At 44.5% G+C, this 22,894-nt stretch overlaps 2 pseudogenes; both read right to left on the bottom strand.

Annotated features, from left to right (window-relative positions):
• Positions 1-12,201: 12,201 nt before the first annotated feature.
• On the bottom strand, positions 12,202-12,320 carry LOC134913765 (5S ribosomal RNA; annotated as a pseudogene).
• Positions 12,321-13,716: 1,396 nt separating this feature from the next.
• On the bottom strand, positions 13,717-13,835 carry LOC134913041 (5S ribosomal RNA; annotated as a pseudogene).
• Between the last annotated feature and the right edge of the window lie 9,059 nt (positions 13,836-22,894).

The raw sequence follows: 22,894 nt of genomic DNA, 5'->3' as shown, positions 1-22,894 counted from the left end.
AAAAAGTAGGGGTGACCATCGATGCTTCCCTTACAGATGGTTTCACACCATCAAGGCTATCTATCAATGGTACTATCGATGGTAACTATTAGATAACCCACCGATGGCCATCCCGATTTCTGAGTTGCTCTCTCCGGGAGACAGCAGCCAGATCAGCTCAGCTGGAGGGCAGTGCAGGGGTGTGGTGCATCAAAAGGGGCAGGGTTGAGGTGGTATGGGGGGCCCCAGCTTTACAGTGCCAATATTACCAGCATTATACAGCAGGGGGCGTGGCTGTGATGATGCGATTCACCCAGAATCACATCATCGGCATCCGGACCACCCAGTTTTTTTTGTTAAGTGGGCGGCCAGTCAGGAGGGTTCGTCTTGAGTCAGGAGACTTGCCTGTTCTTCCAGGGGGCTGGGAGGGCCACCCAATTTTCTGGAGCTTTCCAGCCATTCCCATAGAGTAGGCAAGTATGTTGTAAATATATTTTTTCTAAAACATTTTTAGCCATAAACCGTTCTAAATGAAAAAAAGTAATTTGGTTAAATAAAGTTAATTTATGATAATGTCTCCTTACCACACAGGACTATCCAAGTTATATTTAAATGTTTTAATACATTATTTCATATTGAAAACACATACAGTAGAAACGGAATTGGAATTACAAATATCAAAGTAAAGTGGGGCAGATGTATTAACCTGGAGAAGGCATAAGGAAGTGATAAACCGGTGATATGTGCAAGGTGATAAACGCACCAGCCAATCGGCTCCAATATGTAAATTAACAGTTAGGAGCTGATTGGCTGGTTCGTTTATCACCTTGCACATATCACTGGTTTATCACTTCCTTATGCCTTCTCCAGGTTAATACATCTGCCCCAGTGTTCTTAAATTGCTATGAACAGAATGATTATTTAGAGCTTAACAGTTTAATGAGGGACACCCCAGGTCAAACCAACTAAGGTTCTTTCTATTAGGAAGTGAATAAAAACTGAGACGAATGTATGAGATTTATTTAGATTTAGAAAATATTTTTGATAGCATGCCACACAGACAGCTACTGCATTAATTAGCTTCTATAGACTTGAGAATAACACTTGCACTTAGAAAACAAACAGTGGGACACATTCCCAGATCTGTTATTAGTGGAACATACTCCATCCACCTCATAAGGTACTTCTTTTTAATTTGTTTATTAATGGCATTGAAGTTGGCATTGAAAGCAGTATCCCCCTGCTGGCTGATGACACAAAATTATACAACCTAGTCAAATTTGGAACAGGATTTGTTTTCTCTGCAGCAAGATTTTGCACAATGTGTTACTATGATAAGAGAGGGGAGCTGGAAGGTCATTTCAGTGCTTATTCCATGAATCAGTTCTGGTGAAAAAGCCCCATCCTTTAGGATCTGTGCCTTAAAGGAGATTGTTCACCTTTTCTTTTTTTCCATTGGAGTAAATGCATATCAGTGAACAATGGGGTCATTCCAACCCGTTCGCTCGCTGCGTTTTCACGCAGCAGAGCGAACGGGTCCCTGCTGCGCATGTGCCGGCACCTTTGTGCACCTTCGGCGCTGGCCGGGAGTAACTCCTGAAGTGCAAAGGCATCGCCGCTGTGCGATGCCTTTGCACTTCTGCGAGGGGGGGCGGACTGACATACGGGGCGGACTAGCCCCGTGCTGGGCGTCCCCCCGCATGTCAGGAAAGTTGATCGTAACTGTTCAAAATTTTGCACAGCTACCATCAACTCGGAATGACCCTCAATGTCACAATAAATGTGTTACAAAGTCACAATAAACATACATATACGTAATATATTAAGATTGGCAAAATTAATATTGATATACTAAAGAATTTAACAAGATGGTTTTATAAATACAATAAATTAAAATTGTACTTGCATCTGCATTTCAAGTGATTAAACAAAGAAGATGAGAAAACCAGGTTGAGAATCATATAATGATATCAGGGTCCTGTAGGAACAGGAGCAGTTTTAGGTGTGGGCAAGGAGGGCATGGCCACAGTCACCTGTTGCAGCCGATACCCAGCAGGGAGACAGGTGCTAGAGGTCACCTGGAGGAGAGCAGGGAGAGAGATGCTAAAGGTCAAGTAGGACCTCTAGCATCCAAAAATGCTGGTGGCAGGATAAGATGCAGAAATACATCTTCTCCCATGTAAACCCCTGACAATGAGCATGAGCTCCCTGGCAGCGAGCATGAAACCCCTGGCAACGAGCATGGAACCCAGATCATGAAACTCCTGATAACGAGCATGAAACTCTTGTCAACAAGCATGAGATCCCTGGCAGCCAGCATGAAACCCCTGACAACAAGCATGAAACCCTTGGCAATGAGCATGAGACCCCTTGCAATGAACAGGAAACCCCTGACAATGAGCATGGAAACCAGAGCAGGAAACCTTCGGCAATGAGTATAAGACCCCTGGCAATGAGCATTAGACCCCTGGCAATGAGCAGGTAATTTAAAAGTAATTAGAAGCCTTTCTGAGGTGCATAATTTGTAATGAGCATTACTGGGATGCAGTTAATTTGCCAGCAGTCAGGATACCGGTAGTCAGGATCCTGACTGCTGACAATACCGACAACCAGAATCCCAGCTCACATGGGCTATTCCCACTCGTGGGTGTATACATCACCCATAGAGTGGGAATAGAACCTGTGGCGAGCACAGTGAGTCACTGAGCCTGCAAAGGATCTCTTTGCGCTCACTCGGCTGCCGGCATACTGAGGGTCAGGATGCCACTGTTTGTATGCCCCCTGAGACCATGAAATGGTCTAAGGGGCATAACTGTATGTGGGATAATGTGTAAGGGCATTACAGTGTATGGCATAATATGTGGCATAATGTGTAAGGGCATTATGGTGTGTGGCATAATATGTAATGGGCATTAAGGTGTGTGGCATAATGTATAATGGGCATTACAGTGTGTGGCATAATGTGTAAGGGCATTACGGTGTGTGGTATAATATGTAATGGGCATTACGGTATGTGGCATAACATGTGTGGCATAAATTGTAAAGATTACGGTGTGTGGCATAATGTGTAATGGGCATTACAGTGTGTGGTATAACGTGTAATGGGCATTAAATTGTGTGGCATAACGTGTAATGGGCATTATGATGTGTAGCATAATGGGCATTATGGTGTGTGGCATAATGTATAATGGGCATTATGGTGTGTGGTATAATGTGTAAGGAGCATTACTATAAGGAGGAAAAATTACAAATAATGTAAAGGGCATGAATCAGGTTTTTTCCCCCTGTGTTTTTCTTTTTCCTATGTTTTATAAAGGGCTCTAGTAAGTACGTAATTAGAAGGCTTACTGCGGCGCATAATTTGTAATGAACATTATTAGGGATGCAGTTAATTTGCCAGCAGTCAGGATATCGGCGGTCAGGATACCGATGCCAGAATCCCGACTGCTGACAATACCGACATCCAGAATCCTGGCTCACATGGGCTATTCCCACTCATGGGTGTCCACATAACCCATAGAGTGGGAATAGAACCTGTGGCAAGTGCAGCAAGCCACTGAGCCAGCAAGGGGACTCTTTGAACTCACCTGGCTGCCGGCATACTGATGACCAGGAAGCCATTGTCAGTATGCCCCTGAGACCATAAAATGGGCATTACAGTGATCATGAAATGGGCATTAAAGTGTGTGGCATAATGTGTAATGGGCATTATGATGTGTAGCATAATAGGCATAACTGTATGTGGCATAATGTGTAATGGGCATTACAGTGTATGGCATAATACGCGGCATAATGTGTAAGGGCATTACGGTGTGTGGCATAATATGTAATGGCATTACGATGTGTGGCATAATGTGTAATGGGCATTATAGTGTGTGGCATAATGTGTAATGTATAATGGGCATTAACGTGTGCGGCATAACGTGTAATGGGCATTATGATGTGTAGCATAATGGGCATTATGGTGTGTGGCATAATGTGTAATGGGCATTATGGTGTGTGGAATAATGTGTAATCAGCATTACAGTGTGTGGCATAATGTGTAAGGAGCATTACTATAAGGAGGAAAAATTACAAATAATATAAAGGACATGAATCAGGTTTTTTTTCTTCTGTGTTTTTGTTTTTCCTATGTTGTCTAAAGGGCTTTACCTGGTGTAATGTTTATAAGGGGTATCTACCTTGCATAATGTGTATAAGGGATACTACCGTGTGGTGTAATGTGACTGATGGACACTACTGGCAGTGTAATGTGGTTGACAGACATAACTGTGTTTTGTAATGTTAATTGGTACTATTCTTCCATCTCCAGAATCCCTGACAACTGTGGACTGGCAGCTGTGATTCTATTACTTGTAGTTTTAGTGCCACTCCCTGCCTCCTCATGCAGTACTGCATGGCTGGGAAAGGAGACATGGCCGTTACAGTTCCCCCCAGCTAAACCCTCAGCAATCCTGCTGAGACCCTGGCTGCAGTCACCTCGTGCAATTGCACAGCTCGCCAGGATATCTGCTACAAGTATATTGCGTATGTTGCTTTTATTTTTTGCTGTGCTGTCTCTGGTTTTCCACAGGCTGTTGCTTAGCGTGATTGCTCCCCTTCAGATCTCTGCTAAGGGTTGCTCCTCTATCTCTGCCATCTGATTCCAGGGTTGGGTGGGTCTCCGGTTCTCAGGGCTCCTGGCTGTGGTGCTTGGTATCCTGGGAATTGTATTTCCTCTTTCAGCCTTGAGTCTCTAACTCCACTATTGTTCCCTGCCAGGGTGGTAGGTTTAGGTCCCAGGGTCATTGAGCCACTTAGATACAGTATAACCCTGCAATTCCTATTCCCTGCTGGTAATGTAAACTAGGAGAAGGAGTTCAGGTTCAGTACAATGTAGTTCTGAGTTTTCCAAGCAGCCTATCTATCACCTATCCGGGTTTGGGAATACGCTGCTCAGAATCCAGTCTTGTATCCTGGTATTGAGTTTGAGTTGGTTTGTCATTCAGCATTGTCAGAATTGCTTCTGACTTCCCTAGCACCTGTACACTTCATCCGTCTACTCCATGTGCAGGCCAATACTATATCATCCAGCTTTACTCCTACATTGTGCCAAAGGGTCCCAACATGGATCACAAACATCCTCATTCCATGATAAACCAAGCTCAGACCTTTACACCTCTGGACTAAAAGGTGTATTATTAATTGGCCTTCAACTTTTTTTCATGGTACCATCAGCTATGCACTTCATTCTTGTTTATTAAATCTTTGATAAATGTATCTGCACTTTTCTTTCTGATTTGCACATCAGCTTAAGGGCCTAATTCAGCATGGAATGCTGCTCCCACAGATGAGCCAATCTGAGAATCGCTGCCCGTGACACCTTTCTGGTTACCTCAGCGTTTGTGGTAAATCAAAACAGTCCACAGTCAACACGGTCACTGCCACCATCAGAAGTAACTTTTGGGTCAAGCCCAGGATGAGCTTCTGCTCTCATCCACACACACAATTATTAATAATACTACAAAAAAAAATATATATATAGCTAGGATGGGTCACTCTAGGCCTTGGGTTAAAAACACAGAAAACAGAACTAAAAATTACAGAATTGAATTTCAAGAAAATCTTCAAAGTTTATAGTTACAAAAAAGGTTTACAAGATTCTAGTAGTTAAAATAGTAAAACAAGTAATTACAATTATAAGAAATAAAAATAGGGAGAAAACACAACCCTGAAGTCACCTGCAGTACAGAACGCTGTAGAAGTGAGGCCACTTCTGGTTTCTGGTGTCATTATAGGACCATGTTGCTTCCTTGACCCACCTCAAAGATAATGAACAATTTTCAGAGCGAGTTTCCCGTATTTAAGCCTACTGAAATTCACACGAAGCCCCACTCTCTATGAATTCATTTTTAACCCTGCCAAAACCAGATTTGATTGAATCTCAGCTTACACTTTGGGGTTTCTGATCCGTTCAAGCAGGGGGGATAAAAAATATAAGTTATGGTAAGAACTTACCGTTGATAACGGTATTTCTCCTAAGTCCACAGGATCCACAGGATAACAATGGGGATATGATGAAGCAACATGACAATGCCCCTAAATCTGATGCTCTTCTAGCTGACGCCATAGACAGCAGAAAGAGCGCTTTAGCTGTTAACCATTTAAGATCCACTTTATTAAGTGGTTCAAATGGGGCAACTTGAAGGGCTTTCAGGACTAAATATAAGTCCAACGGCACTGTAGGCGGAACACATGGAGGTTGAATGCACAGCATTCCCTGGAAAAAAGTATGCACATCCTGTAAATTTTCTTTTGGAACCATACAGTCAATACCGACACTTGCACTCTCAAGGAAGCCACCTTCAAACCTTTATCCATTCCTGCCTGAAGGAATACTAATACCCTGGATACTTAGGGTCCACCTTTCTTTCACTGCACCAATGAATATAGGTTTGCCATATTCAGTGATAAATACGAGCTGAGGAAGGTTTCCTTGCTCTGAGCATTGTTTGAATTACCTGTAGTGAGAATCCTCTTGACTTCAGGATAGAGGTTTCAAGAGCCATGCCGTTAAAGACAGTCGATCCAGATGTCTGTGATAACAAGGACTCTGCGTCAGTAGACCTGGACATTGAGGGGGCAGAAATGGAGCATCCATCGACATTCTCTGCAGATCCGTATACCAATGCCTTCTGGGCCAAACCGGAGCTATTAGTATCATGGCATCCTTTCCTTGCTTTATCTTTCTCACCACCCTGGGTAATAGAGTGGTTGGATGGAACACATAAGCCAGATGAAAGTCCCATCTCACCGACAAGTCATCCACAAAGATCGCTCTGGGATCCTTTGTTCTGGACCCATATGCGAGCACTTTGTTGTTCAGATGGGACGCCATGAGATCTATCTCTGGCAACCCCCATTTGTCTACTAGAGTCTGGAAGACCACCGGGCGTAAAGCCCATTCGCTTGCTTGAATGGTGTGTCGACTGAGAAAGTCCGCTTCCCAGTTAAGGACTCCCAGAACGAACACTGCAGACAAGGCTAGATGATGAAGTTCTGCCCACTTTATTATGGGACTTACCTCCTTCATTGCTTTTTGGCTGTGAGTTCCTCCCTGATGGTTGAGGTACGCTACTGCCGTCGCATTGTCAGAGTGGATCTGGACTGGTTTTCCTCGAAGAATATTCTTTCCCTGAATCAGTGCCATGTATATGGCCCGAAGTTCCAACACATTTATTGGCAGGCAACTTTCTTCTTTGGTCCATCGCCCCTGGAAACACAACCTTCCGGACACTGCTCCCCAGCCCTGGAGACTGTCAGAATTTCCCAATCTGATATGCAAAAGGGTCTTCCCTTGTCCAGATGGGACGTCTGTAGCCACCAGGCTAATGACCTTCTTACTATTATCAAAAGTACCATAGTCTGTGTTTTTATCGTCTGATGTAATCCATTCCATTTGGCAAGAATCAGACGCTGCAGAAGCCTTGAGTGGAATTGTGCATACTCCACCATGTCGAATGTTGACACCATCAAACCCATCACTAGCATTGCTGCATGAATGGATACTGTTTGACTGTGTAGCAAGTCTTGAATCCTTGACTGAACCTTGGATATCTTGTTCTGAGGTAAAAATATTCTCTGCAGACCTGAATCCAGTAGAGCCCCCAAGTGAGTCATCCATTGTGACGGAACTAGAGACAATTTTGCCCAATTTCTGAGCCACCCGTGCCTCTGTAGACATGTTATTGTCTGTTGGAGATGACATAGGAGCAATTCCTGTGACTGCCAGGATTAAAAGATCGTCAAGGTATGGAAAAATTCTTATCCCCTGCTGGCGGAGATAAGCTGCCATAACTACCATGATTTTGGTAAATACTCTGGGGGCTGTGGCTAACCCAAAGGGTAGGGCCTGGAACTGAAAATGCTGTTGGAGGATAGTGAACCTGAGATAACACTGAGTGACAGTGCTATAGGAACATGTAGGTAAGCATCCTGTAAATCCAGGGATACCATACCCTGGATTCATGGCCAAGACTATGGAACGTAACATCTCCATGTGAAACCGAGGTACCCAAATGTATTTGTTTAGCATTTTGAGATTGAGAATAGGCCAAAATGACCCATTTGGTTTCTGAACCAAAAACAAGTTGGAGTAAAAACCCTGTCCTCGTTGTGCAGGGGGAACTGGAATGACTACTCCTGACTGACACAATTTCTGAACTTCTTCTTGAAAAGCCATGGTCTTCTTCTCTACCCGAGATGGGCTGGTACAAAAAAACCTTCAAGGAGGATGCTTCTTGAAGGGAAAAGCATAACCTAGAGATACCGCTTCCTGCACCCAGACATCTGTTGTAGACTGCTGCCAGATCTGTGCAAACTGAAGAAGTTGGCCCCCTACCCTGGGATCTCTGATTTGGAAGCCAGCCCTCTGGTAGCCCATTGCTTTTTTGACTTACCAGACTTGTTGTATTGGGGCTGCTTGCGATACCTTTTTCCCCTAGCTTTTCCTTGAGACCGAAAGTCAATTCTTTACCAAAAAGAATATTTCCAGAAAAAGGCAAAGATTCCAAAACCTTCTTAGATTCTAAATCAGCTTTCCACGTACGTAACCAAACTGCTCTGCGAGCAGCTATTATTGACGCTGATGACCTGGAGGCAATAGTACCCATATCTAATGCTGCTTCTTCCAAGAATATTACAGCCTGTTTTATATGAGCTATATGGGATTTTTGCTCTCTAGAAGCTACAGAAAAATCCCCCTCCAATGTATCAGCACAGGCAGCCACTGCCTTTGTCATCCAAGCTGAAGCCATGGCTGGCCTTATGACTGCCCCAGACAGGGAAAATATGGTTTTTAGAAACCCATCTACTCTCCTATCCATGACATCATTTAATGATGTTGAAGGCAAAGGTAATATAGATTTTATCACAAATCGAATCACATGCGTATCTACTTTAGGAGCCACCTCCCTTTTTAAACAAACCCCAGCTGGAAGAGGATAATTGGAATCCCATTTTTTAGGAATTCTAAACTTCTTATTGGGCATAGCCCAAGCCTCTTCCATGATTTCCATCAGCTGATCTGACCCTGGAAACTCAGTTTTAACTGTTTTGGGACATTTAAACACAGGTGCCTTGGTTTTTAACACAGGCTCTGCTGAATCCTCTAAGGATAGAATGGCTTTCATTGCTTTAATTAACTCAGCTATGTCCACTGAGCTGAGACCTTCTTCCTCTTCGCATGCAAAGTAGAATTAATTGAGCTTTCATCTTCTGATGAATTCTCCTCTGCCTCATGTGTAGCCTGTGAAGGTGAAGATTTACTTACCATCGGTTTATCAGCTTGTTTCCCTTGGTAGCTGCTGGTGGAATTGATATACTGTAGGTAGGGAGCTGCATGTAAGGGTTAATAGTGTAACCTATTCCTTGTACAGAAGCTGTAGGAATTATCCGTTCAGCTATACTGGATAAGGCCTGTACAAACATAGCCCAAGGTGGATCCATCTGTACATGACGTTGTACAGGGATCTGCCTTGTATTTTGCTGAAAACTAAAACAATTTGCACACAAACCATCCTGAATCAGATCCTGAGAGGATAATACAGTTTTACAATACAAACATGATATGAGTGTTGGTGTTGCTGTGAGTGTACCTTCCTCACCTTTGCCGCTCTTAGACATGATAAATAATCAGCACTTTCACAGTGTACTACACAATTTGTGACTGTAATCACTTTAACTTTCTAAAGTGACATACAATCTGACCCTACCCATGCAAAAGCATTGAGGATCAGAAAAACAAACTGACAGACATATAGTAAAGTCAGCAATCACACTAGCAGTCAGTCACATGTTATACATTAGCATAATAAGCAATATGAGCACATCATAAACTACAAACACATTTTTAAGTATGTAGGAGAACATATTACTGACCATGTTTAAATGTATGTAATGTATTTAGACGCAATGCAAAAGAAATATACGTTATGATAAGAACTTACCGTTGATAACGGTATTTCTCCTATGTTCACAGGTTTCCACAGGATAACAATGGTATATGATGGAGCGACAGCGGATTGGCACCAAATGATCACAAGCTTTCAGTCCTCCCAGGATGCAACGGGCTCGTCTATATATCCCCGCCCACTGGCTCAGGCAAATCAGTTGTATTCCAAAGTATTTAGGCAGGAGCATTATGTAGAAACCTATTCAGGCGAGAAGAACACAAATGCACACCCTTCCATGCAGGAGGGAAGAGTTTAGTGAGTAAAAAGATTATCAAATCAGGTGCGTCAGGGTGGGATCCCTGTGGAAACCTGTGAACATAGGAGAAATACCGTTATCAACGGTAATTTCTTACGATAACGTATATTTCTCCAGCTGGGTCCACAGGTTATCCACAGGATAACAATGGGACTTCCCAACGCAATTTTTAGTGGTAGGGATGCTCCTGATTAGATAGGAGAACCTTACGATCAAATTCAGCATCATGAGAGGCAAAAGTATCCAAAGCATAATGTCTATTGAATGTGTTATTGGTTGACCATGTGGCTGCCTTACACATCTGTTCTGCTGAAGCTCCATGTTGTGCTGCCCATGAAGGACATACCTTTGTAAAGTGAGCAGAGACATTAACCGACACAGAGAGATCAGCTTCTGTTTAGTAGCAGGCCATCCATCCCCTCCTGTGAAATCCGTAGAGGATGAAGAGAGAATCTATCTTTCTGATGGCACTGGTATGATCCACGTAGATCCTTAATGGCCGGACTACGTACGGCGACGTATCTCCCGCAGAAAATCCCTATTCCTAAAAAAACGGGACTACAATTTCTTCATTAAGGTGGACTCTAGACCCCACCTTAGGAAGATACCCAGACCTAGTTCTGAGAACTATTTTATCTGGATAAACATCAGACAAGGAGATTAACATGACAGTTCTCCTAAATCTGACACTCTTCTAGCTAATGCCATATTCAGCAGGAAGAGAACTAACCATTTAAAATCCAGTTTATATAGTGGTTCAAACAGAGCAACTTGAAGGACTTTGAGGACTAGACTTAAATCTCCAGGCACTGTAGTAGGAACAAAGGGAGGTTGAATGCACAGCATTCCCTGGAAAAAAGTGCGCACATCCTGCAATTTGGCAATTTTTCTTTCGGAACCATCCAGTCAATGCTGACACTTGCCTTCTCAAGGAAGCCACCCTTAAACCTTTATCCATTCCTGCCTGAAGGAATGCTAGAACCCTGGAAACTCTGAAAGATTTCGGGTCCATACCTCTTCCATTGCACCAATGAATATAGGCTTGCTATATTTGGTGATAAATACGAGCCAAGGAAGTTTCCCTTGCTCTGAGCATCTGTGAGAATCCTCTGGATTTCAGAATATAGACTTCAAGAGCTAAGCCGTCAAGACAGTCGATCCAGATATCTGTGATAACAAGGGCCTTGCATTAGTAGATCTGGGCGTAGTGGAAACAGAAATGGCATTCAACATTTTCTGCGGATCTGTGTACCAACGCCTTCTGGGCCAAGCCAGAGCTATTAGAATCCCAGCCTCCTTGTTGTATTTTCCTCACTATCCTGGGCAGCAGGATGATTTGAGAAAACACATAAGTGAAATGAAATTCCCATAAAAAAGATGTCCACAAAGATCACTCCCTGATCCTTTGTTCCTGACCCGATTATGGGCTTTTTGTTGTTCAGATGGGGCTCCATGAGATCTATCTCTGGCCAACCCCACTTGTCTATCTGAGTCTGAAACGACTTTAGGGTGTAAATCCTATTCGCTTTTCAGTTTAGGACTCCCGGAACAAACACTGTGGACAAGGCTGGAAGATGGAGTTCTGCACACTTTAGCATGTGACTTACCTCCTTCCTTGCTGTTTAGCTGCATGTTCCTCTCTGAAGGTTGAGGTACACTACTGCCATTTCCTTGTCCTTGAGGATCTGGACCAGTTTTTTTAAAGGAATGTCCTGTGCATGAATCAGGACCCAGTATATGGCCCAAGGTGCTAACAGGTTTATTAGCAGGCAACTTTCTTCTGTGGCCCATAGTCCCCGGATTCATAATCTTCTGGACAATGGCCCCCACAGCCCTGTAGACTGGCGTATGTTGTCAGGATCTCCCAACCTGATATCCAAAAGGGGTGTCCTCTGGCCTAGATGGAATGTCTGTAGCCCCTGGGCTACTGACTTTCTTACTCTTTCTGCCAGTACCACATACTTGTTTGTGTTATACGGACAGCACCTGGTGTTCCCAGGTGGTCTCCCATCCAAGTACCTACCAGGCCCCACACTGCTTAGCTTGCAAGATCAGGTGAGATTGGGCATATCCAGTATGGTATGGCTGTAGATGGTTATTGTCCATCTGGCCCACCTACACCCCCTGGTATTCACAGGTGGTCTCTTATCAGAGATTTAACCAAGCACAACACTGCTTAACTTCCAACATCAAAGAGATTGGGCATATCCAGTGTGATGCAGCTGTAGATGGAAACAGATGCTGGAGAGGTCTTGAGTGGAATTGTGCCACTCCACCATGTCTATTCACTATCAAACCCATCATTCGCATTGCTGCGTGAATTGATATTGTTTGACTGTGTAACAACTCCTGAGTCCTTAACTGCACCTTGGATATTTTGTTCCGAGGTAACTATTTTCTGCAGACTTGAATTCAGTACATCTCCACCGTGAGCCATCCGTAGTTACGGAACCAGAGATGATTTTGCCAATTTATGAACCACCCGTCCCTCTGCAGACAAGTTATTGTGTGTTGTAGATGGCACAGAAACCTTTCTTGTATTTGTGCCAGGATAAAAAGGTGGTCAAGGTATGGTAATTTTCTTATCCCCTGCTAGCAGAGATAAACTGCCATAATCATTTTGGTAAATACTCTGGGGCTGTGGCTAACACAAAGGGTAAGGCCTAAAAACTGAAAAGTTGCTGAAGGATAGTAACCCTGAGATAACACTGATGGACAGTGCTATAGGAGCCTGAAGGTAAGATTCCTGACTTATCCAGGAATACTATGTATTCTACTGGTTCCCCACCAACTATGGAGTGCCATGTCTCCATGTGAACCGTGGTACACAAATTTATCTGTTTAGACTTTTTGAGATTGAGAATGGGGCGAAGGACCCAGGTTGGAGTAACCCCCCCCCCCCCTCCCCATTGTGCATGGGTTACCAGAATGACTATTCCTAACCAAAGCAATTTCTGAACTGCTTCATGCAGCAAATCCCTCGCCTACGCCTCTACCCGAGATGGGCTGAAACAGAAAAACCTTCGAGGAGGATGCTTCTAGAAGGGAAAGCATAACCTAGAGAACGCTTCTTGCACCCAGGCATCTGTTTGTCGACTACTACCAGATCTGTGCAAACTGAAGAAGTCTGCCCCCTTCTGGTTTGGAAACTGACCTCTTGGGGCTCTTATGTTCCTTTATGACCGACAAGGCCGAAACCGGACCTCTAAGTTTGGGGTTATATGTGGAAGGAAACGTGAACTTCTTGGAGTCTGTTTCTGACTCCAGAATAACTGTTAACTCCTTCCCCAACAGAAACTTTCAGCCAAAGCAAAGTTTCCAGAACCTTCTTAGATTCTGAATCAGCTTTCCATGTATGTGAGCCAAACTGCTCTGCAAACAGCTATTGTTATTGTTGATGCCCTAGAACATTAGTGTCCATATGAGTATGTGGGATTCTTGCTCACTTGCAGGCACTGAAAACCTGTCTTCCAGTACCTCAGCCCAATGTACCTATAGCACCTGGTATTTCAAGGTGGTCTCCCCGCCAAGAACTAACCAGGGCCAACACTGCTTAGCTTCCAAGATCTAGTGAGATTGGGCCTATCCAGTGTGGTGTAGCCGTAGATTGCAAGGTGAAGTCATAGCTGACCTTATGACTGCCCCAGACAAAGAGAATATGGTCTTTTTTTTAAAACCATTCCTCTTTTGACGGCAGAGGTCATATAGATTTTTGCACTATCAATGACATGCATATCTATTTTGGGAGGCACTTCCTTATTTTAAACAGTCCCCAGCTGGAAAAAGATATTGGAATCCCATTTACCGGGTTTCTATTTTATTGGGTGTAACCCAAAACCTTTTTCCTGAATTCTGCCCCCGTGAAGAAGCCCTTTAGGATGTTTAAACACAGGTGCCTTATTTTTACCCCAGGCTATGCTGCCTTTATTGACAGACTAGCCTTTTTTTCTCTCTCATTTATTCAGCTTATTCATTTAGTTGATACCTTTTACCTGTTCTTCGTATGCTGAAGTAGAGTATATAGAACTTTCATCATCTGATGATTATCATGTGTAGTCTGTGAAGTCGATGATTTATTAGATTGTGAGCAGTCATTGTATATTTTTAACTAGTTCATTTGAAGGGGTGGGGTTACAGCTTGGTGTATTTAAGGTTTCGCAGACCCATGCCCATCTTTCTTTTTCAGGGTTCAGGGACTCTTGAATCCTACTAAGAGTTTTTTTAACAGTGAAAACCTCAGTTCGCCCCCTCTTCTGTTGACAGGAGGCAGACAATCAACCTCAACATTCTCCGGAGGTTAGTGATGGCAGTCGTGGATGTTGCGTCACCTGATTTAGAGATGTCGTTGTTCCATTTAGCATTTGTCATGGCTTTTCATGGTACTCTTAGTATTTCAGAGGTGGTTGCCCCCTCTAAGATTGTGGCTGGCAACATACTTCTGGCTAATGTTGCTAAACCCATCTAACGTCCAGGTTTGTGCATTTTGGGCACCCAAACTACAGATGTTTCACACATTATTTTCTTGCTCCTCTGGAGGCTGCAATAAAAAAATGTGTCTGCCGCGGCTGATGGGCTGATGGAGCAACAATTGAATAGCTCTGATAGATGCTCATTTGTTTATACAACCAGTGGGGGGGCACGTGGCACAACTGAATTGCCCCCTAAGAGTTGTTACCACGCTGAGACTTGTATTACCAGCAAAAATTAAATGCAAGTGCACACTGTAATAACACTCTTAAAATATTGATAGTCAAAATAATTTTTCTCGAACTCACATACTCCAAGTTAATTGTAGTCTTAGTACATTTGGATAAAAATACTTCCACATCCAAACGTCAAGGTGAACCCTATCAGATCGGTTTCTAACATCCCTAATGCCAACCCATGATATAAATTAATCTAGGACTATAATAGTGCCCATTCTAATATGCAGACAGCTATGTAGGAACCTGTGCTGATTAAAATCACCTAAGGGCAGATGGGATGGCTGCTAATACCAAGCAGAAGGAGTCTCAACCTGTACATTATATAGAGAAATATAGAGGAAATGGGGGAGGGGCTTGGACTTCCTGTGGTTATCAGTGTCCCTAACTCTAATCATAACCCTACCCCTAGAGCCTAACCTTAACCCTCCCGTCCCACAGACAAACCCTCCGGTCATACAGCCTAACCCTAACCCTCCACTACCTGCAGAATGTCGACATTTCAACAATGTCGGCACTATGATTTGTTGACATTTTGAATGCAGACATGGTGACCGCATCCCGTTAACTGGTAGTAGGATAGGCTCTAAAATTATATTTTAGCATTGTCCACCATAAGCATTGCAAGTTGGAACTACAATAGTAGTCAGTGACTGAAATTTTGGGAACAGTTGGAAGTAGCAGTACGTGGAAGTGCACCTACATACGTACAATAGGTGTATCACAGACAAATAGTCACATTTGAACAAGTAAAATGTTTTGCACAATTGAATTGTTTACCACAAATTACATAAGTACTGCTTTCTCCCTTCATTGTGCTTGACCAGAGGTGATATTTTTAATTATTTATTATTCATGGAAAATAAAGGGGATTGTTATTTACATTTTCTTTTTAAATACAATAATGGGCGTCATTCCGAGTTGTTCGCTCGTTATTTTTTTCTCGCAACGGAGCGATTAGTCGCTAATGCGCATGCGCAATGTCCGCAGTGCGACTGCGCCAAGTAAATTTGCTATGCAGTTAGGTATTTTACTCACGGCATTACGAGGTTTTTTCTTCGTTCTGGTGATCGTAATGTGATTGACAGGAAGTGGGTGTTTCTGGGCGGAAACAGGCCGTTTTATGGGTGTGTGCGAAAAAACGCTACCGTTTCTGGAAAAAACGCGGGAGTGGCTGGAGAAACGGAGGAGTGTCTGGGCGAACGCTGGGTGTGTTTGTGACGTCAAACCAGGAACGAAACTGACTGAACTGATCGCAGATGCCGAGTAAGTGTGGAGCTACTCAGAAACTGCTAAGGAGTGTCTATTCGCAATTCTGCTAATCTTTCGTTCGCAATTTTGATAAGCTAAGATTCACTCCCAGTAGGCGGCGGCTTAGCGTGTGCAAAGCTGCTAAAAGCAGCTTGCGAGCGAACAACTCGGAATGACCCCCAATATGTATTTGTCTGTAGTTGTAGTTGTATTCACCTCTTAAAATAGTACCAATGTATTTTTCGGTCATGCTAATTACACATAGCAGCAGCTGCATAAACTAATCTACACCAAGCCTTCATGCCAGGTATTCCTGCTTACGGAAACCAAAGCACAATTTTATTAAATCTTTGCAAAATTGGTGATAGTTTAGAGTAAAGCCTTTAATAACATAAATAGCTTTTAAGAGCTGATTGGCTAACATACATCACAGTTTCCACAAGTACAGCTATTTTTTAAGTTAGAAAAAAAGAAAACCGATGTTTTAAAAGTTTCCACTAGTTGCATGGCAAAATATCTAAAGGGGTTAATATCACATTTTCGGAATAGATAAATGAAAAGAAAGAATGGATGTTATGCAGTTAGCATAATAGAATTACAACTAAAGAAAAAACAGTATTGTAAAAGGTAGCCAAAAGGTAGAAATATTTTGACCTTTGCAATTGTTGTTGATTCTGTTGCTAATATGGGACCTTTATCGGGTTGGATCACAGAATTTAATATTCACAATCTGGCCAATTTTCAAACGACTGCACATGCGCAACCGCGATTAGCAATTATTTCTGCAAACACATTGTGCTTCAATGCAACAGTGTTGACCACTTCTAGCCTCTTGCGTATGTCGAACTATGGACGACCTTGCCTGGCGCAGATGGAATTTTTTTTCGATGTTCCGGTATTTGCATATGGTTATGCAATCACATGGCGCATTGTGATGCGTTCACAATTTTTGCAATGGGCGATTTTTCTCACAAGATTAGCAATCCAACCTGAATAAGGTCCATTGTCTCTGAAATGTTGGTCCATGTGCTTTCTCCTATGAATCTACTACTGCTTCTACATGGCACTGTATTGCAGCAAAACCCAATAGGCTCTCTTACGAACTGTCAGGGCAGGATGACAGTACATATACGATTAGTGTTGGCGCGAACTGTTGCGGGATGTACCGCAACAGTGTCAGCGTCCGGAGTCTTACCGGTACGCTGGGGCCGCGGGGCTGGCTTCCTTGGCGTTGTGCGGGCAGTGGCGGAGGTGGGCTGCTGTGCCGGATCCGTGGGCAGCAGTAGCAGAGGTGAGGGGGTCTGCTCGTGGCGGCGGGACGCCGCTACAGTGTGTCGCTCTTGCTGAACCGTTGCTTGGAGACCAGGGGCAGTGAGCAATGTGGCTTTGCAAAAAGGTCTGCATTACTGGGTGCCGCCATGTTAAAGACCAAGTTTTAAGCATAGTTCCTGTTTCCTGTTTCTTCCAGCCAATCCAGGGGAAGCTCTCCCTATAAAAGGGGGCTGGTTTAGGACAGGGATGCCAGTGCTTCAAGTTACAACCCTGTTGTAGGTGCTTTAGCCTGTGCTCCCAGGATTCCTGCTGTATCTTGGTTCCTCCTGATCCTGCTTGGTCGGTTCTCTGTTGCTGCTGCAGCCCTGCCGTTTCTTGCCTGCTACTGCCTATGGTAGCGCTCCTGGAAAACCCGGTCCAGTAAGACTCTTTGGGCACAGTCGGCCCCAGGTCTTCTGCCTCGTCTTTCAAGCCACACTTCACAGATCTCCTTCACCAGCCACGCCTTTGTACCACTGACCACAGCCTGCAGATTATTATCTTCAAGCCTCGTTTACCACAGTCCACAGTCCTTGTCTCCAGCCACGTTTTCAACTACCATCCACAGTTCCACAGTTCATCATCTACAGTCTCGTCTTTCAAATCACAGTCCGCAGTTCTTCACTTCCAGCCACGTCTTTAACCATTGTGCTTCAGCCTCAGTTCCCTACCTCAGCCCTGTACATAATAAATACTTTCCATTGACTTTCAAACTACGCCTACGTTCTTCATTGCTCCGTGTCCCATGCAAAGGAACTATATCCAGCCCCCTCATCTGGCTCATTCATAGCCTGCTACCTCCTCGGGCAAATCTCAGCTGCCGGATCCTCAAACCCTGCCAGACGTGACAGTAAGCACTGGCCCAATGGATTCGACGGGTGATCAGGCCTCAGGAGGGGATTCAACTGCAGATATCTGGTCTCGCTTAAGTAAGCAGGAGGCCACACAATCTCAAATCGTGCAGTTCATGCAGAGTATGTTCGAACGTCTCGATTCTCTCTGTGTTGCCATGACGGCCCCTCAAGTATCTACAGCTGCTCCCACATTGGCACCTCCAGTCCTGCTTCCTCCTGTACCAGTACCACTTCCACGTTTGCATTTGCCACCTCCCAGTAAATTTGATGGGAATCCAAAACAATGCCGCGGGTTTCTTAACCAGTGCGAAATCCAGTTCGAACTACAGTCGGCCAACTTCCCATCAGCACGAACCAAAGTAGCCTATATAATTTCTTTATTTACCGGGCAAGCGTTGGAATGGGCTTCACCTTTGTGGGAGAGGATGGATCCCATCTTATCTAACTATCCAGAATTCATGGCCACCTTTCGAAAAATCTTCGACGAACCGGGCAGGACTTCTGCCGCCTCATTGGAGATCCTGCGCCTGCATCAGGGCACGCGTACGGTCAGTCAGTACGTGATCCAGTTTCGCACCCTTTCCTCAGAACTGAACTGGAACGAGGAGGCTCTCATTGCAGCTTTCTGGAGCGGTCTCTCCGAAAAAATCAAAGATGACCTCGCAACTCAGGACGTACCTGATAAGTTGGATAAACTAATTTCTTTATGCAATAAGTTAAATCTGAGGTACAGAGAACGCTGTATGGAGAGGTTGCGGTCAGATCGCCCTAAGCCTAGAGTTGTTCTTCCACCAACACCATCATCACCAACTGTGGAAGAACCCATGCAGATTAATCGCAACCATCTCTCCAATGAAGAACGTCAGAGATGGCGACAAGGGAACCTCTGCCTGTATTGTGGTGCATCTGATCACTTTGTTAAAACTTGCAGTCTACGTCCGGGAAACGCCCGCTCCTAGTTTGTGCTGGAGAGGTCAAGCTAGGAAAATTCTTAGAATTACATACCAAGAAAGAGTCTGTCCTGTTAACCCAATTGGAGCTCCCTTCTTCTTCTCTTCTCATCCCTGCACTACTCGACTCCGGAGCCGCCGAAAGCTTCATTACGTCAGCTCTGGTCAAACGATCTGGAATACAAACGGTTCCTTTGGATCATACCATTTCTGTTACCGCAGTGGATGGAAGTTATATCCCAGAGGGTATTATATCCTTTCGTACTATTCCTCTCAAGATGAAGGTCGGAGTTCTCCATTCAGAAAAAATCTCTTTCCTTGTAATTCCTAAAGCCTCTCATGAACTAATCCTAGGGTTTCCATGGTTAATCAGACACAATCCCCACATAGATTGGCAAACTATGGATGTTCTCTCTTGGGGACAAGACTGCTTTCAGAACTGTTTACCTTCAGTTAGACCTCTCTGTTCTTCCAACCCTTCCAGCCTTCCTGTGGAGTACGAATCTTTTCAAGATGTTTTCAGTAAGCATGGGGCAGACACCTTGCCTCCGCATCGTACTTGGGATTGTCCCATTGAGCTAGCCAGTAAGATTCCTCCCCGAGGTCGAATTTACCCTCTCTCACTTCCCGAGACACAGGCCATGTCGGAGTATATACGGGAGAACTTGGAGAAAGGGTTCATCAGGTCTTCTACATCTCCGGCCGGAGCGGGGTTTTTCTTCGTCAAAAAGAAGGATGGGGGGTTGCGGCCCTGTATTGACTATAGAGGTCTCAATGACATAACAATTAAGAACAGTTATCCGTTACCTCTGATTCCAGAACTGTTCGACCATGTTAAAGGAGCTACTGTATTTACTAAGTTGGACTTACGGGGGGCCTACAATCTTATACGTATTCGCCCAGGGGACGAATGGAAGACGGCATTTAATACCCGCGATGGCCATTACGAATACCTGGTAATGCCTTTTGGCCTATGCAACGCCCCAGCTGTCTTTCAAGAGTTCGTTAACGAAATCTTCAGAGATCTCCTCTATGACTGCTTGGTAGTGTATCTGGATGACATCCTCATTTTTTCTAGGGATCTGAAGACCCACCGGGAACAAGTCAAAGAAGTGTTAACTCGTTTACGAAGGAATCAGTTATTCTGTAAGTTAGAGAAGTGCACCTCTGAAGTACCCATGATTCCATTCCTCGGTTACATTCTTTCGGGGAAGAGGTTACAGATGGACCCCGCTAAAGTCCAGGCGATTCAGGATTGGGCACTTCCAGCTACCCTTAAAGGAATTCAACGTTTCCTGGGGTTTGCTAACTTCTACCGAAGATTCACTCAAAATTATTCTTCTGTCACAGCTCCTATAACCGCATTAACTAGGAAGGGAGCTGATCCTGCCAAGTGGCCTCCAGAGGCTTTGGAAGCTTTTTCATCTTTAAAGGAGGCCTTCACGACTGCTCCAGTTCTTCGACAAACCGATTTTAGCCGTCCGTTCTTGGTGTAGGTTGATGCCTCTACTGTAGGAGTAGGAGCAGTATTATCCCAGCTTTTCGAGGACAAGAAGGTCCATCCTTGTGCATTCTTCTCGCGAAGATTCTCCCCCGCTGAACAGAATTACGCTATTGGGGAACAGGAATTACTGGCAATTAAGTTGGCCTTTGAGGAGTGGAGGTATTTGTTGGAGGGAGCTCAGCATCCAATTTCGGTGACCACGGATCACAAGAACCTCCTGTATCTACAGTCAGCCCGATGTCTGAACCCACGCCAAGCAAGATGGGCACTCTTCTTTACCCGTTTTAATTTTAAACTCAGTTACAGACCAGGTTCCCTCAACAAAAAGGCAGATGCATTATCTTGCTCCCTAAGTTCAGAAGAACCCTCTGACCGTTCAAAAGAGCAATTTATCCTGGAATCCACCTCTTTTTCTGCAACTAATGCCTCTCCACTTCCTCCTCCAGGGAAGATCTTCGTTGCACCAAATCTTCGCAAAAAACTTCTTACATGGGCTCACTCCTCCTCCTTCATGGGCCATGCGGGCGGTCATAAGACACTTAAATTCATTCAACGCTCCTACTGGTGGCCTCATCTCAGGACTGACGTTCAGGAATTCGTAGCTGCCTGTCCAAAATGTGCCCAGCATAAAAGTCCCAAAGGTCCACCAGCCGGGTTACTCCATCCTTTGTGGTACCACTAAGACCATGGACGCATATTTCTATGGACTTTATTACAGACCTATGTCTGGTGGGCGGAACACCGTATGGGTCATAGTTGACCGATTCTCTAAAATGGCACACTTTGTTCCTCTGGTTAATCTTCCATCTGCATCCCAGTTGGCAAAATTGTTTATAGCAGAGATCTTTCGACTCCATGGTCTACCCCAGGAGATCGTATCTGATAGAGGTCCCCAGTTTGTGGCCAAGTTTTGGAGATCCCTATGTTCTGCTCTTGGCGTGAAATTGAATTTCTCCCCTGGATATCATCCTCAAACGGATGGTCAAACAGAAAGAGTGAACCAGGACCTGGAGACATTTCTGCGTTTATTCATGTCCACCTCTCAGGACGACTGGCTGGACTTCCTCCCATTTGCAGAATTTGCCCATAACAATCTTTATCACTCTGCCACAAAATCTTCTCCATTTTTCATTAATTATGGTTATCATCCGAAAGTTCCTGACTTCCAACTTCTGCCTACACTCGAGGTTCCTGCCGCAGAGTCAACACTTAGACAATTTACTGAAATCTGGAAACAAATTCACAAGGCCTTGCTCAAGACATCCAAGAAGTATAAGACCTACGCAGATCTAAAGCGAAAAGCGGTACCAAGTCTTAAAGTGGGAGATCGGGTTTGGGTTTCCACACGTAACCTAAGATTGAAGGTTCCTACTAAGAAGTTTGCTCCCAGGTTTATTGGGCCCTACCCAATCGAAAGAGTGTTGAATCCTGTGGCTTACAAAGTGAAATTACCTCCGCAGTTAAGAATTCCTAATGCATTTCATATTTCTCTCTTAAAACCACTGGTACTTAATCGGTTCAGAGCCGCTCTGCCTAAATCACCCAAGATCCAATAAGCACATGGAGATGAATTTGAGATTCACAAGATCCTCGATTCTCGCAGACGTTATGGTCGCATCCAGTACCTTGTTGATTGGAAAGGGTATGGGCCAGAGGAGAGATCTTGGGTAGATGCAGAGGATGTCCATGCTCCAAGACTTCTTCGGACATTTCATGCCAAGTTTCCAACTAAACCACATAGGTGTCCGGAGTCCACCCGCAAAAGGGGGGGTACTGTCAGCGTCCGGAGTCTTACCGGTACGCTGGGGCCGCGGGGCTGGCTTCCTTAGCGTTGTGCGTGCAGCGGCGGAGGTGGGCTGCTGCGCCGGATCCGTGGGCAGCAGTAGCAGAGGTGAGGGGATCCGCTCGTGTCGGCGGGACGCCGCTACAGCGTGTCGCTCTTGCTGAACCGTTGCTTGGAGACCAGGGGCAGTGAGCAATGTGGCTTTGCAAAAAGGTCTGCATTACTGGGCGCCGCCATGTTGGAGACCAAGTTTTAAGCATAGTTCCTGTTTCCTGTTTCTTCCAGCCAATCCAGGGGAAGCTCTCCCTATA

Source organism: Pseudophryne corroboree, chromosome 4 (assembly GCF_028390025.1).
Source record: "Pseudophryne corroboree isolate aPseCor3 chromosome 4, aPseCor3.hap2, whole genome shotgun sequence".
Lineage (NCBI taxonomy): Eukaryota > Metazoa > Chordata > Amphibia > Anura > Myobatrachidae > Pseudophryne > Pseudophryne corroboree.
The sequence above is the reverse complement of the archived record's forward strand: the minus strand, read 5'-3'. Positions and strand labels throughout refer to the sequence as shown.